The sequence below is a fragment of the Symphalangus syndactylus genome, chromosome 7 (assembly GCF_028878055.3).
Source record: "Symphalangus syndactylus isolate Jambi chromosome 7, NHGRI_mSymSyn1-v2.1_pri, whole genome shotgun sequence".
Classification (NCBI taxonomy): domain Eukaryota; kingdom Metazoa; phylum Chordata; class Mammalia; order Primates; family Hylobatidae; genus Symphalangus; species Symphalangus syndactylus.
Window position 1 is genome coordinate 127,598,810 of NC_072429.2, and position 12,283 is coordinate 127,611,092.

The following is a 12,283-nucleotide window of genomic DNA, read 5'->3' on the forward strand; positions in this document are numbered from 1 at the left end:
TCCAATTAATTTTTATTTTTGTTATTCATGTTTTTGGTGTGGTATCTAAGGAATCATCATCAAATCTAAGCTGATGCAGAATTACCCTATGTTTTCTTCTAAGAGTTTTATAGTTTTAGTTCATATATTCAGATTGTTGACACATTTTACCTTAATTTCTGTATATGATGTGAGATGAGTCTAATTTCATTCTCTTGCAGTTGTCATAGCATAATTTGTTAAAAAGTCTATTCTTTCTCCATTGAATGATCTAGAAACAATTGTCAAAAATCAATTGGCCATAGATATATGGGTTTATATCTGGAGTCTCATCTCTATTCCATTAGTCAATATATCTACTCTTATGCCAGTTACATACTATTTTGATTGCTGTATGTTTTTAGGATTTTTGAAATCAGAAAGCATGCGTCTTCCAACTTTGTTCTTATTGTTCAAGATTGTTTTGATTATTTGGGATGTTTCACAAATTTGAGAATCAACTTTTCCATTTTACTGAAAACATTGTTAGAATAGCAGTAGAGATTGCACTGCATCTGCAAATAGCTTTTGGTGGTATTGCCATCTTAACAATATTAAGTCTTTCAATCAATAAACATGGAATGTCTTTTCATTTATTTAGGACTTCTTTAATTTCTTTCAGTAATACTCTAGAGTTTTTGGTGTACAAATCTTTCACTTCCTTAGTTAAACTTATTTTATTTTTGGATGATATTAAAAGTGGAATTTTTAAAACATATATTTTTCTTGGATTGTTCATTGTTGGTTTTTAGAAACAACTGACTTTTCTGTTGTTCAACTTTGCTAGATTTTTTTGTTAGCTCTAATTGTGTGTGTGTGTGTGTGTGTGTGTAGACTTTGAGATTTTATATATGTTACTCTCTCATGCCATCTTCAAATAGAGATAATTTAACTTTCTTATTTCAAATTTGGATAGCTTTTATTTTTTTTTCTTGCCCAATTATTCTGGCTAGAATTTTCAGTACAATGCTGAATTGCAGTGGCAAAAGTGGTCACCTTTGTTTTGGACCTGTTAGAAAGTTTTCAGGTTTTCACTATTAAGTATGATGTTAGCTGTGACTTGACTTTTTCATAAGTCCCCTTCTTCATGTTAAGAAAATTTTCTAAGTGTTTTTCTGTTATCATGAAAGGATGTTGTATTTTACAAAATGTGTTTTCTGTGTCAAGTTAGGTGATCGTATGCATTTTTTTCTTTGTTCTATTAATATGGTCTATTACATTGATTAATTTTTTTATATTGAAAAACTCTTACGTTACTGGGACAAATCCCATCTGCTTATGGCATTCAATTATTTTAATATGCTTTTATATTTGGCTTGCTAGAATTTTGCTGAGAATTCTTGCATTTATATTCAAAAGATATATTAATCTCTAGTTTTATTTCCTTGTGATATCTTTGTCTGGTTTTGGTATAAGGATAATTCTGGCCTTATACAATGAATTGAGAAGTGCTCCTTCATCTTCTTCTTATATATTTATTTGCCAGAGTTTGAGAAGGATTGCTGTTAATTCCTTTTTAAATATTTAGTAGAATTCACAAGTGAAGCCATCTGGTCCTAGACTTTTCTCTGTTGGGAAGTTTTTGATCATTTATTCAATTTCTTTACTTGTTATATGTCTGTTTAGATTTTTTATTTCTTCTTAAACCAGTTTCCACAATTCGTTTATTTCTAGGAATTTGCCCATTTCACTAGGTTATCTAAATTACTACTATATGGTTGCCACTGTGTTTTCTTATAATTCTTCTATTTCTGTAAAGATGATAGTAATGTCTCATTTTGGTTTTTGATTTTAGTTATTTCTGTCTTCTCTCTTCTGTTCTCAGTCTAGCTAAAGGTTTGTCAATGTTGTTGAAAATTTCAAATAACCAACTTTTAGGTTTGTGGATTCTGTTGTTTTTCTACTTTATTGTGCTCATATTTGCTGTACTCGTTATTATTCCTCTCCTTCTAGCTTAAGTTTAGTTTGCTTTTATTTTCTAGGTTTTTTAGGTGTAAAGTTAGGTTTTTGATTTGAGATCCTTCTCCATTAATACATGCATTTAAAGTTACAAATTTCCTTCCGAGCACTGCTTCACTGCATCCCATCAGTTCTTGTGTAGGCTGTGTATTAATGTCCATTTTTCTTGAAATATTTTGCATTTTCTTTTTTTTTTTTTTTAACTAAAAAGTAAACTTTAACGTCGAAAGTGCGAACTTGGGGAAGACAGAAAAGATCACACACCAGGCTGTCACTTCACACTTGGAAGGTTGCACAGCGGCTGGGCAGAGGCGCTCCTCACTTCCCATACAGGGTGGCGGCCGGGCAGAGGCGCTTCTCGCTTCCCAGTCAGTTGGGCGGCCGGGCAGAGACGCTCCTCACTTCCCAGACGGTGTGGCCGGGCAGAGGTGCTCCTCGCTTCCCAGACAGCTGGGCGGTGGCCGGGCAGAGGCGCTCCTCACTTCCCAGATGGGTGGGTGGTCGGGCAGAGACGCTCCTCACTTCCCAGACGGGGCAGTGGCCGGGCAGAGGTGCTCCTCGCTTCCCAGTCAGTTGGGCGGCCGGGCAGAGACGCTCCTCACTTCTTAGACGGGGTGGCCGGGCAGAGACGCTCCTCACTTCTTAGACAGGGTGGCCGGGCAGAGGCGCTCCTCACTTCCCAGACAGGTGGGTGGCAGGGCAGAGGCTCTCCTCACTTCCCAGACGGGGCGGTGGCCAGGCAGAGACGCTCCTCACTTCCCAGACAGTTGAGCGGTGGCCGGGCGGAGGTGCTCCAAACTTCCCAGATGGTTGTCGGCCGGGCAGAGACACTCCTCACTTCCCAGACAGTTGGGCGGCCGGGCAGAGATGCTCCTCACTTCCCAGTTGGGTGGCCGGGCAGAGATGCTCCTCACTTCCCAGACAGTTGGGCAGTGGCCGGACAGAGACGCTCCTCACTTCCCAGACAATTGGGCGGTGGCCGGGCAGAGGTGCTCCTCACTTCCCAGACTGTTGGGTGGCTGGGCAGAGATGCTCCTCACTTTCTACACGGTGTGGGGGCCAGGCAGAGGCGCTCCTCAGTTCCCAGATGGTGCTGGGCCGACAGACTCCATTGCTGGATGTGTGACTTGGGTTTAAGCCTCTCCCTTCTGCTCTCATCTGGAAACGCTGACAGCCTGGGCATTTCCTCCTTTGGCACTGGATGGAGACTGAAGCCTGGCAAGGCCCGGCCCTCAGCAGGAACTCCCCCTGGGCCCCACTCTGTGACCCCGAGCCCAAGACAGGATTTTTCCTTTACCTTCTCCAGCCACTTTGGGCCTCCCGGCTCTCTCAGAGCCCTGTTAGGTAGGTGACAACTCTGTTCCCACTGTTTTTTTTTGTTTGTTTTTTATGCATTTTTAGTAGAGATGCGGTTTCACTATGTTGGCCAGGGTGGTTTAAACTCCTGACCTCAGGTAATCCACTCGCCTCGGCTGCCCAAAGTGCTGGCATTACAGGTGTGAGACACCGTGCCCGGCCCCCGGTTCCCACCTTCTTAAGTGTATGTGTTGTCATCACGTTTCACCCCAACCAAACCTTGGGTGGGCAGCCTCTGCAGGGGACCACTCACAACTGGCCTGTAGTCACGATCCCCTGCAGAGCCCTCCCAGGTGGTCCAGATGTGCCCAGTGGCCCTGCCCCAGTGCGTCTTCCCTGCCCATGGCCTGCTCTGCCTGATGTGTGCTGTGCACTCCCGGGGGCCTCCGTCACACACCGAGCCAGCCTTATCAGCTGTCTCAGTATTTGGTGTTCAGGGACAGGGATCCAGCCCTTCCTAAGGTGTACCTGGGCTGAGACTCAGAATGGACGTTCAAAACAAAGAGATGGAGCTGTGAGTGACACGGGGCCCCACGGGCCGTCTGTCAACCAGGCCTTGGCCCTAATCCATCGGGCACTCACCCCCTGTAAGATGTGGACCCACTAGTGCCCATCGTGTGAACAAGTAGCTGGAGGCCTCACCCCACACTGCTGGCATGGCCTGCCTCTCTCCTGCCCAGGTGTGGCAGCTCCTGGTGCCAGTTTTCCCGGAGCGTGGCCAGGCCCCAGGTGTTTCTCCATCACAGCTGCGGCTCTGGCTTCTTCCGGGAAGTGAGGTGGGGTTGCTCCCCATGCAGCCGCCGCCGCCGCTGCTTCAACACTCTGTAGGCCTGCACCGCCCGCTCTCTCTCCTCCCCCACAATCCGCTGGCAGGCCAGGGAGGCGGTCAGAGGCTGGGACACACCGCCTGGGCTCAGAAGCATCCTCAGCATCTGCGATCTCCTGCCAGTCTGGTCCTTGCTTACACTCCTCCGGGGCCTGGAAGTCAGCTCTGGGGGCTGCAGGACAACCTCACCAAACTTCACCGTGTCTCGGAGCAGCTCCTGCTCCAGCCTGTCTCCCGCCTTTTCCTCCTTTTTCCGTCGGACTTTATCTAGTCGCCGCTTCTGGAATGCTTTTTTTGCTTTTTTCTACTCAGACTTCTCCTTGGGAGCTGCCTGCACCTCTGGCTGCAGGGTGGCCTTGTTCTTGCTGAAGAATAGCACGTGCTGGGCCTCTTGCTGCATGCGCTGGATATAGGCCCCGTCAGACTCTCCCTTCCTCTGTTTGAACTTGGGGACGGCGATGTCAGGCTCCGCTCCCTTTGCTTCCTTCTCCGATGTCTTTCTGAAGGTCACCTGGGCTGCTTTCTTCCTTTTCTTGTTACTGATCGGGTGTTTCATCTCCTGGCGGCTCCTCATAATCTCCCGGAGCTGGAAAGGGATCTCTTGTTCGTCCTGGTTCTTGGGCTTGCAGTTCACTTTCTTCTTCTCTTTGCTGGGGAAGCGGTCCCAGCGAACGCTCCCTGGGAGGGTCCCGGGCGGAGCCTTCAAGGCGTCCCCTTCTCTGGGGAAGTGTGGCGGCCTCGCGGGGCAGTGCTGTCACCTGCGAAGCCCGGGCCACGGAGCTGGGCGCTGCTTCCCCAGTGGCTGCACTTGCTGCCGCCGCCACACTCGCCGGGGACTCCCAGGACCCGCCTGCACCCTGGGCACCGCTGCTCCGTGCTGCGTTTTCTTTTTGATTTCTTTTTTTCTCTTTTTTTTTCAACTTGTATTTTAAACACAGTTGGTACATATGCAGGTTTGTTGTATTGGAATATTGCATGATGCTGAGGTTTGGAGTATGGTGTTATGAGCATAGTACCCAACAGGTAGTTTTTCAACCCATGTTCCTCCCTTTCTCATCCTTCTAGTAGTCTGCAGTGTTTATTATTCTCATATTTATGTCCATGCGTGGTCAACGTTCAGCTCCCACTCAAACGATTTATGTAATGAACCACTGTAAAATAGTGGCTATTTAAGAGTGTGTTGTTTAATTTCCATGTATTTGTAAATTTTCCAGTTTTCCGTCTATTAATGATTTCTAGCTACATTATATTGTGGTTAAAGAAAATACTTGGTAGAATTTGAGTCTTTTTAAATTTCTTAAGACTTACTTTTTGGACCTAATGTATGGTCTACCCTGGAGAAAGTTCCACATGCACTTCAGAATAATGTGTATTCTGTTATTATTGTGTGCAGTATTATATTTGTCTTCTTACAACTGGTTGGCTTACAGTGCTTTTCAAGTCTTCTGTTTCTTTACTGAGCTTCTGTCTAAATGATTTATCATCTATGTAGATGGCCTATCATCTATCTAGATAATTTTTTACCTAGATGATATATCTATTATTAAGGTTGGAGTATTACAGAACGGCCTGTTACTTTCTTCAGCTCTTTCAGTTCTTTTCAAACTTGTTTATGATTTTTTTTTCCAGTAAACAGACCAGTTCTTTTTTTTTTTCTTTTAATGCTTTAAGTTTTAGCATACATGTGCACAATGTGCAGGTTTGTTACACATGTATACATGTGCTATGTTGGTGTGCTGCACCCATTAACTCACTTGTCATTTAGCATTAGGTGTATCTCCTAATGCTATCCCTCCCCCCTCCCCCCACCCCACAACAATCCCCGCAGTGTGATGTTCCCCTTCCTGTGTCCCTGTGTTCTCATTGTTCAATTCCCACCTATGAGTGAGAACATGCAGTGTTTTGTTTTTTGTCCTTGCGATAGTTTGCTGAGAATGATGGTTTACAGTTTCATCCATGTCCCTATAAAGGACATGAACTCATCATTTTTTATGGCTGCATAGTATTCCATGGTGTATATGTCCCACATTTTCTTAATCCAGTCTATCATTGTTGGACATTTGGGTTGCTTCCAAGACTTTGCTATTGTGAATAGTGCCACAATAAACATACGTGTGCATGCGTCTTTATAGCAGCATGATTTATAGTCCTTTGGGTGTATACCCAGTAATGGGATGGCTGGGTCAAATGGTATTTGTAGTTCTAGATCCCTAAGGAATTGCCACACTGACTTCCACAATGGTTGAACTAGTTTACAGTCCCACCAACAGTGTAAAAGTGTTCCTATTTCTCCACATCCTCTCCAGCACCTGTTGTTTCCTGACTTTTTAATGATCACCATTCTAACTGGTGTAAGATGGTATCTCATTGTGGTTTTGATTTGCATTTCTCTGATGGCCAGTGATGATGAGCATTTTTTCATGTGTTTTTTGGCTGCATAAATGTCTTTTTTTGACAATTGTCTGTTCATGTCCTTTGCCCACTTTTTGATGGGGTTGTTTTTTCTTGCAAATTTGTTTGAGTTCATTGTAGATTCTGGATATTAGCCCTTTGTCAGATGAGTAGGTTGCAAAAATTTTCTCCCATTCTGTAAGTTGCCTGTTCACTCTGATGGTAGTTTCTTTCACTGTACAGAAGCTCTTTAGTCTAATTAGATCCCATTTGTCAATTTTGGCTTTTGTTGCCATTGCTTTTGGTGTTTTAGACATGAAGTCCTTGCCCATGCCTATGTCCTGAATGGTAATGCCTAGTTTTTCTTCTACAGTTTTTATGGTTTTAGGTCTAACATGTACATCTTTAATCCATCTTGAATTAATTTTTTTATAAGGTGTAAGGAAGGGATCCAGTTTCAGCTTTCTACATATGGCTAGCCAGTTTTCCCAGCACCATTTATTGAATAGCGAATCCTTTTCCCATTGCTAGTTTTTGTCAGATTTGTCAACGATCAGGTAGTTGTAGATATGTGTCATTATTTCTGAGGGCTCTCTTCTGTTCCATTGATCTATATCTCTGTTTTGGTACCAGTACCATGCTGTTTTGGTTACTGTAGCCTTGTAGTATAGTTTGAAGTCAGGTAGCATGATGCCTCCAGCCTTTTTCTTTTGGCTTAGGATTGACTTGGTGACGCAGGCTCTTTTTTGGTTCCATATGAACTTTAAAGTAGTTTTTTCCAATTCTGTGAAGAAAGTCATTGTTAGCTTGATGGGGATGGCATTGAATCTATAAATTACCTTGGGCAGTATGGCCATTTTCACGATATTGATTCTTCCTACCTATGAGCATGGAATGTTCTTCTATTTGTTTGTATCCTCTTTTATTTCATTGAGCAGTGGTTTGTAGTTCTCCTTGAAGAGGTCCTTCACATCCCTTGTAAGTTGGATTCCTAGGTATTTTATTCTCTTTGAAGCAATTTTGAATGGGAGCTCACTCATGATTTGGCTATTTGTCTGTTATTGGTGTATAAGAATGCTTGTGATTTTTGTACATTGATTTTGTATCCTGAGACTTTGCTGAAGTTGCTTATCAGCTTAGGGAGATTTTGGGCTGAGATAATGGTGTTTTCTAGATATACAATCATGTCATCTGCAAACAGGGACAACTTGACTTCCTCTTTTCCTAATTGAATACCCTTGATTTCCTTCTCTTGCCTAATTGCCCTGGCCAGAACTTCCAACACTATGTTGAATAGGAGTGGTGAGAGAGGGCATCCCTGTCTTGTGCCTGTTTTCAAAGGGAATGCTTCCAGTTTTTGCCCATTCAGTATGATATTGGCTGTGGGTTTGTCATAGATAGCTCTTATTATTTTGAGATACGTCCCATCAATACCTTATTTATTGAGAGTTTTTAGCATGAAGGGTTGTTGAATTTTGTCAAAGGCCTTTTCTGCATCTATTGAGATAATCATGTGGTTTTTGTCTCTGGTTCTGTTTATATGCTGGATTACATTTATTGATTTGTGTATGTTGAACCAGCCTTGCATCCCAGGGATGAAGCCCACTTGATCATGGTGTATAAGCTTTTTGATGTGCTGCTGGATTCAGTTTGCCAGTATTTTATTGAGGATTTTTGCATTAATGTTCATCAGGGATATTGGTCTAAAATTCTCTTTTTTGCTTGTGTCCCTGCCAGGCTTTGGTATCAGGATGATGCTGGCCTCATAAAATGAGTGAGGGAGGATTCCCTCTTTTTCTATTGATTGGAATAGTTTCAGAAGGAATGGTACCAGTTCCTCCTTGTACCTCTGGTAGAATTCGGCTGTGAGTCCATCTGGTCCTGGACTCTTTTTGGTTGGTAAGCTATTGATTATTGCCACAATTTCAGAGCCTGTTATTGGTCTATTCAGAGATTCAACTTCTTCCTGGTTTAGTCTTGGGAGAATGTCTGTGTCGAGGAATTTATCCATTTCTTCTAGATTTTCTAGTTTATTTGCGTAGAGGTGTTTGTAGTATTTGCTGATGGTAGTTTGTATTTCTGTGGGATTGGTGGTGATATCCCCTTCATCATTTTTTATTGTGTCTATTTGATTCTTCTCTTTTCTTCTTTATTAGTCTTGCTAGCAGTGTATCAATTTTGTTGATCTTTTCAAAAAACCAGCTCCTGGATTCATTAATTTTTTGAAGGGTTTTTTTGTGTGTCTGTTTCCTTCAGTTCTGCTCTGATTTTAGTTATTTCTTGCCTTCTGCTAGCTTTTGAATGTGGTTGCTGTTGCTTTTCTAGTTCTTTTAATTGTAATGTTAGGGTGTCAATGTTGGATCTTTCCTGCTTTCTTTTGTGGGCATTTAGTGTTATAAATTTCCCTCTACACACTGCTTTGAACGTGTCCCAGAGATTCTGGTATGTTGTGTCTTTGTTCTCGTTGGTTTCAAAGAACATCTTTATTTCTGCCTTCATTTTGTTATGTACCCAGTTGTCATTCAGGAGCAGGTTGTTCAGTTTCCATGTAGTTGAGTGGTTTTGAGTGAGTTTCTTAATCCTGAGTTCCAGTTTGTTTGCACTGTGGTCTGAGAGATAGTTTGTTACAATTTCTGTTCTTTTACATTTGCTGAGGAGAGCTTTACTTCCAACTATGTGGTCAGTTTTGGAATAGGTATGGTGTGGTGCTGAAAAAAATGTATATTCTGTTGGTTTGGGGTGGAGAGTTCTGTAGATGTCTATTAGGTCCACTTGGTGCAGAGCTGAGTTCAATTCCTGGGTATCCTTGTTAACTTTCTGTCTCATTGATCTGTCTAATATTGACAGTGAGGTGTTAAAGTCTCCCATTATTATTGTGTGGGAGTCTAAGTCTCTTTGTAGGTCACTGAGGACTTGCTTTATGAATCTGGGTCCTCCTGTATTGGTTGCATATATATTTAGGATAGCTCTTCTTGTTGAATTGATCCCTTTACCATTATGTAATGGCCTTCTTTGTCTCTTTTGATCTTTGTTGGTTTAAAGCCTGTTTTATCAGAGACTAGGATTGCAACCCCTGCCTTTTTTTGTTTTCCAATTGCTTGGTGGATCTTCCTCCAGCTCTTTATTTTGAGCCTATGTGTGTCTCTGCATGTGAGATGGGTTTCCTGAATACAGCACACTGATGGGTCTTGACTCTTTATCCAATTTGCCAGTCTGTGTCTTTTAATTGGAGCATTTAGCCTATTTACATTTAAAGTTAATATTGTTATGTGTGAATTTATTCCTGACATTATGATGTTAGTTGGTTATTTTGCTCATTAGTTGATGCAGTTTCTTCCTAGCCTCGATAGTCTATTTGGCATTTTTTTGCAGGGGCTGGTACTGGTTGTTCCCTTCCATGTTTAGTGCTTCCTTCAGGAGCTCTTTTAGGGCAGGCCTGGTGGAGACAAAATCACTCAGCATTTGTTTGTAAAGTATTTTATTTCTCCTTCACTTATGAAGCTTAGTTTTGCTGGATATGAAATTCTGGGTTGGAAATCCTTTTCTTTAATAATGTTGAATATCAGCCCCCACTCTCTTCTGGCTTGTAGAGTTTCTGCCGAGAGATCCACTGTTAGTCTGATGGGCTTCCCTTTGTGGGTAATCGGACCTTTCTCTCTGGCCGCCTTTAACATTTTTTCCTTTATTTCAACTTTGGTGTATCTGACAATTATGTGCCTTGGAGTTGCTCTTCTTGAGGAGTATCTTTGTGGTGTTCTCTCTATTTCCTGAATCTGAATGTTGGCCTGCCTTGCTACATTGGGGAAGTTCTCCTGGATAATATCTTGCAGAGTGTTTTCCAACTTGGTTCCATTCTCCCCATCACTTTCAGGTACACCAATCAGACATAGGTTTGGTCTTTTCACATAGTGCCATATTTCTTCGTGGCTTTGTTCATTTCTTTTTATTCTTTTTTCTCTAAACTTCCCTTCTCGCTTCATTTCATTCATTTCATCTTCCATCACTGATACCCTTTCTTCCAGTTGATCGCATCAGCTACTGAGGCTTCTGCAATCTTCATGTAGTTCTCGAAACTTGGCTTTCAGCTACATCATCTCCTTTAAGCTCTTCTCTGCATTGGTTATTCTAGGTATCCATTCGTCTAACTTTTTTTCAAAGTTTTTAACTTTTTTGTCATTGTTTTGAATTTCCTCCCATAGCTCAGAGTAGTTTGATCGTCTGAAGCCTTCTTCTCTCAACTCATCAAAGTCATTCTCCGTTCAGCTTTGTTCCGTTGCTGGTGAGGAACTGCGTTCCTTTGGAGGAGGAGAGGTGCTCTGTTTTTTAGAGTTTCCAGTTTTTCTGCTCTGTTTTTTCCCCATCTTTGTGGTTTTATCTACTTTTGGTCTTTGATGATGGTGATGTACAAATGGGTTTTTGGTGTGGATGTCCTTTCAGTTTGTTAGTTTTCCTTCTACCAGACAGGACCCTCAGCTGCACGTGTGTTGGAGTTTGCTAAAGGTCCACTCCAGACCCTGTTTGGCTGGGTGTCAGCAGTGGTGGCTGCAGAACAGCAGATTTTCATGAGACCACAAATTCAGCTGTCTGATAGTTCCTCTGGAAGTTTTGTCTCAGAGGAGTACCTGGCCGAGTGAGGTGTCAGTCTGTCCCTACTGGGGGATGCCTCCCAGTTAGACTGCTCGGGGGTCAGGGACCCACTTGAGGAGGCAGTCTGCCCATTCTCAGATCTCCAGCTGCGTGCTGGGAGAACCACTTCTCTCTTCAAAGCTGTCAGAGAGGGACATTTAAGTCCGTAGAGGTTCCTGCTGACTTTATGTTTGTCTGTGCCCTGCCCCCAGAGGTGGAGCCTACAGAGGCAGGCAGTCCTCCTTGAGCTGTGGTGTTTGAGCTTCCCGGCTGCTTTGTTTACCTAAGCAAGCCTGGGCAATGGCAGGCGCCCCTCCCCCAGCCTCGCTGCTGCCTTGCAGTTTGATCTCAGACTGCTGTGGTAGCAATCAGCAAGACTCCGTGGGCGTAGGACCCTCCAAGCCAGGTGTGGGATATAATCTCTTGGTGTGCCGTTTTTTAAGCCTGTTGGAAAAGCACAGTATTAGGGTGGGAGTGATCTGATTTTCCAGGTGCTGTCTGTCACCCCTTTCTTTGACTAGGAAAGGGTACTCCCTGACCCCTTGCGCTTCCCGAGTGAGGCAATGCCTCCCCCTGCTTTGGCTTGTGCATGGTGTGCTGCACCCACCGTCCTGTACCCACTGTCTGGCACTCCCTAGTGAGATGAACCCGGTACCTCGGAAATGTGGAAATCACCATCTTCTGTGTCGCTCATGCTGGGAGCTGTAGACTGGAGCTGTTCCTGTTTGGCCATCTTGGCTCCATGCCCCTCAGTCCTTTTTTTAAACCCAGCCTAGGACAAAGCTGAAAACAGACCAATTATTTGTGGACCTTGCCCCCATATTTCTCATTTTATCACTCTAATATATTTAACGTTGATTTTTTTTAAATGTGGCAATAGTTTTTGTTTTTGTTTTTAATTTGCCCTTATATTAAGCAAGTAGTTGTTCTTCACTGGTCGAGCTACATAACACAGAATAGCCTTTCTAGCCTTCCAGGTGGATGTATTTCTGCTCTCTATTAATTATACTCAGTGCAGTAACATGGTCCCACTTTTAAGTGAGCCAATTGTTAATTTACAGCTTTTCTTACCAGAAAATTCTTGCTCATGATGAGTCAAAAGTAGGC

The 12,283-nt window shown here is 43.1% G+C and overlaps 1 pseudogene; it reads right to left on the minus strand.

The window, feature by feature from the left end:
* Positions 1–2,813: 2,813 nt before the first annotated feature.
* Positions 2,814–11,870, minus strand: LOC129485784 (coiled-coil domain-containing protein 137-like; annotated as a pseudogene).
* Between the last annotated feature and the right edge of the window lie 413 nt (positions 11,871–12,283).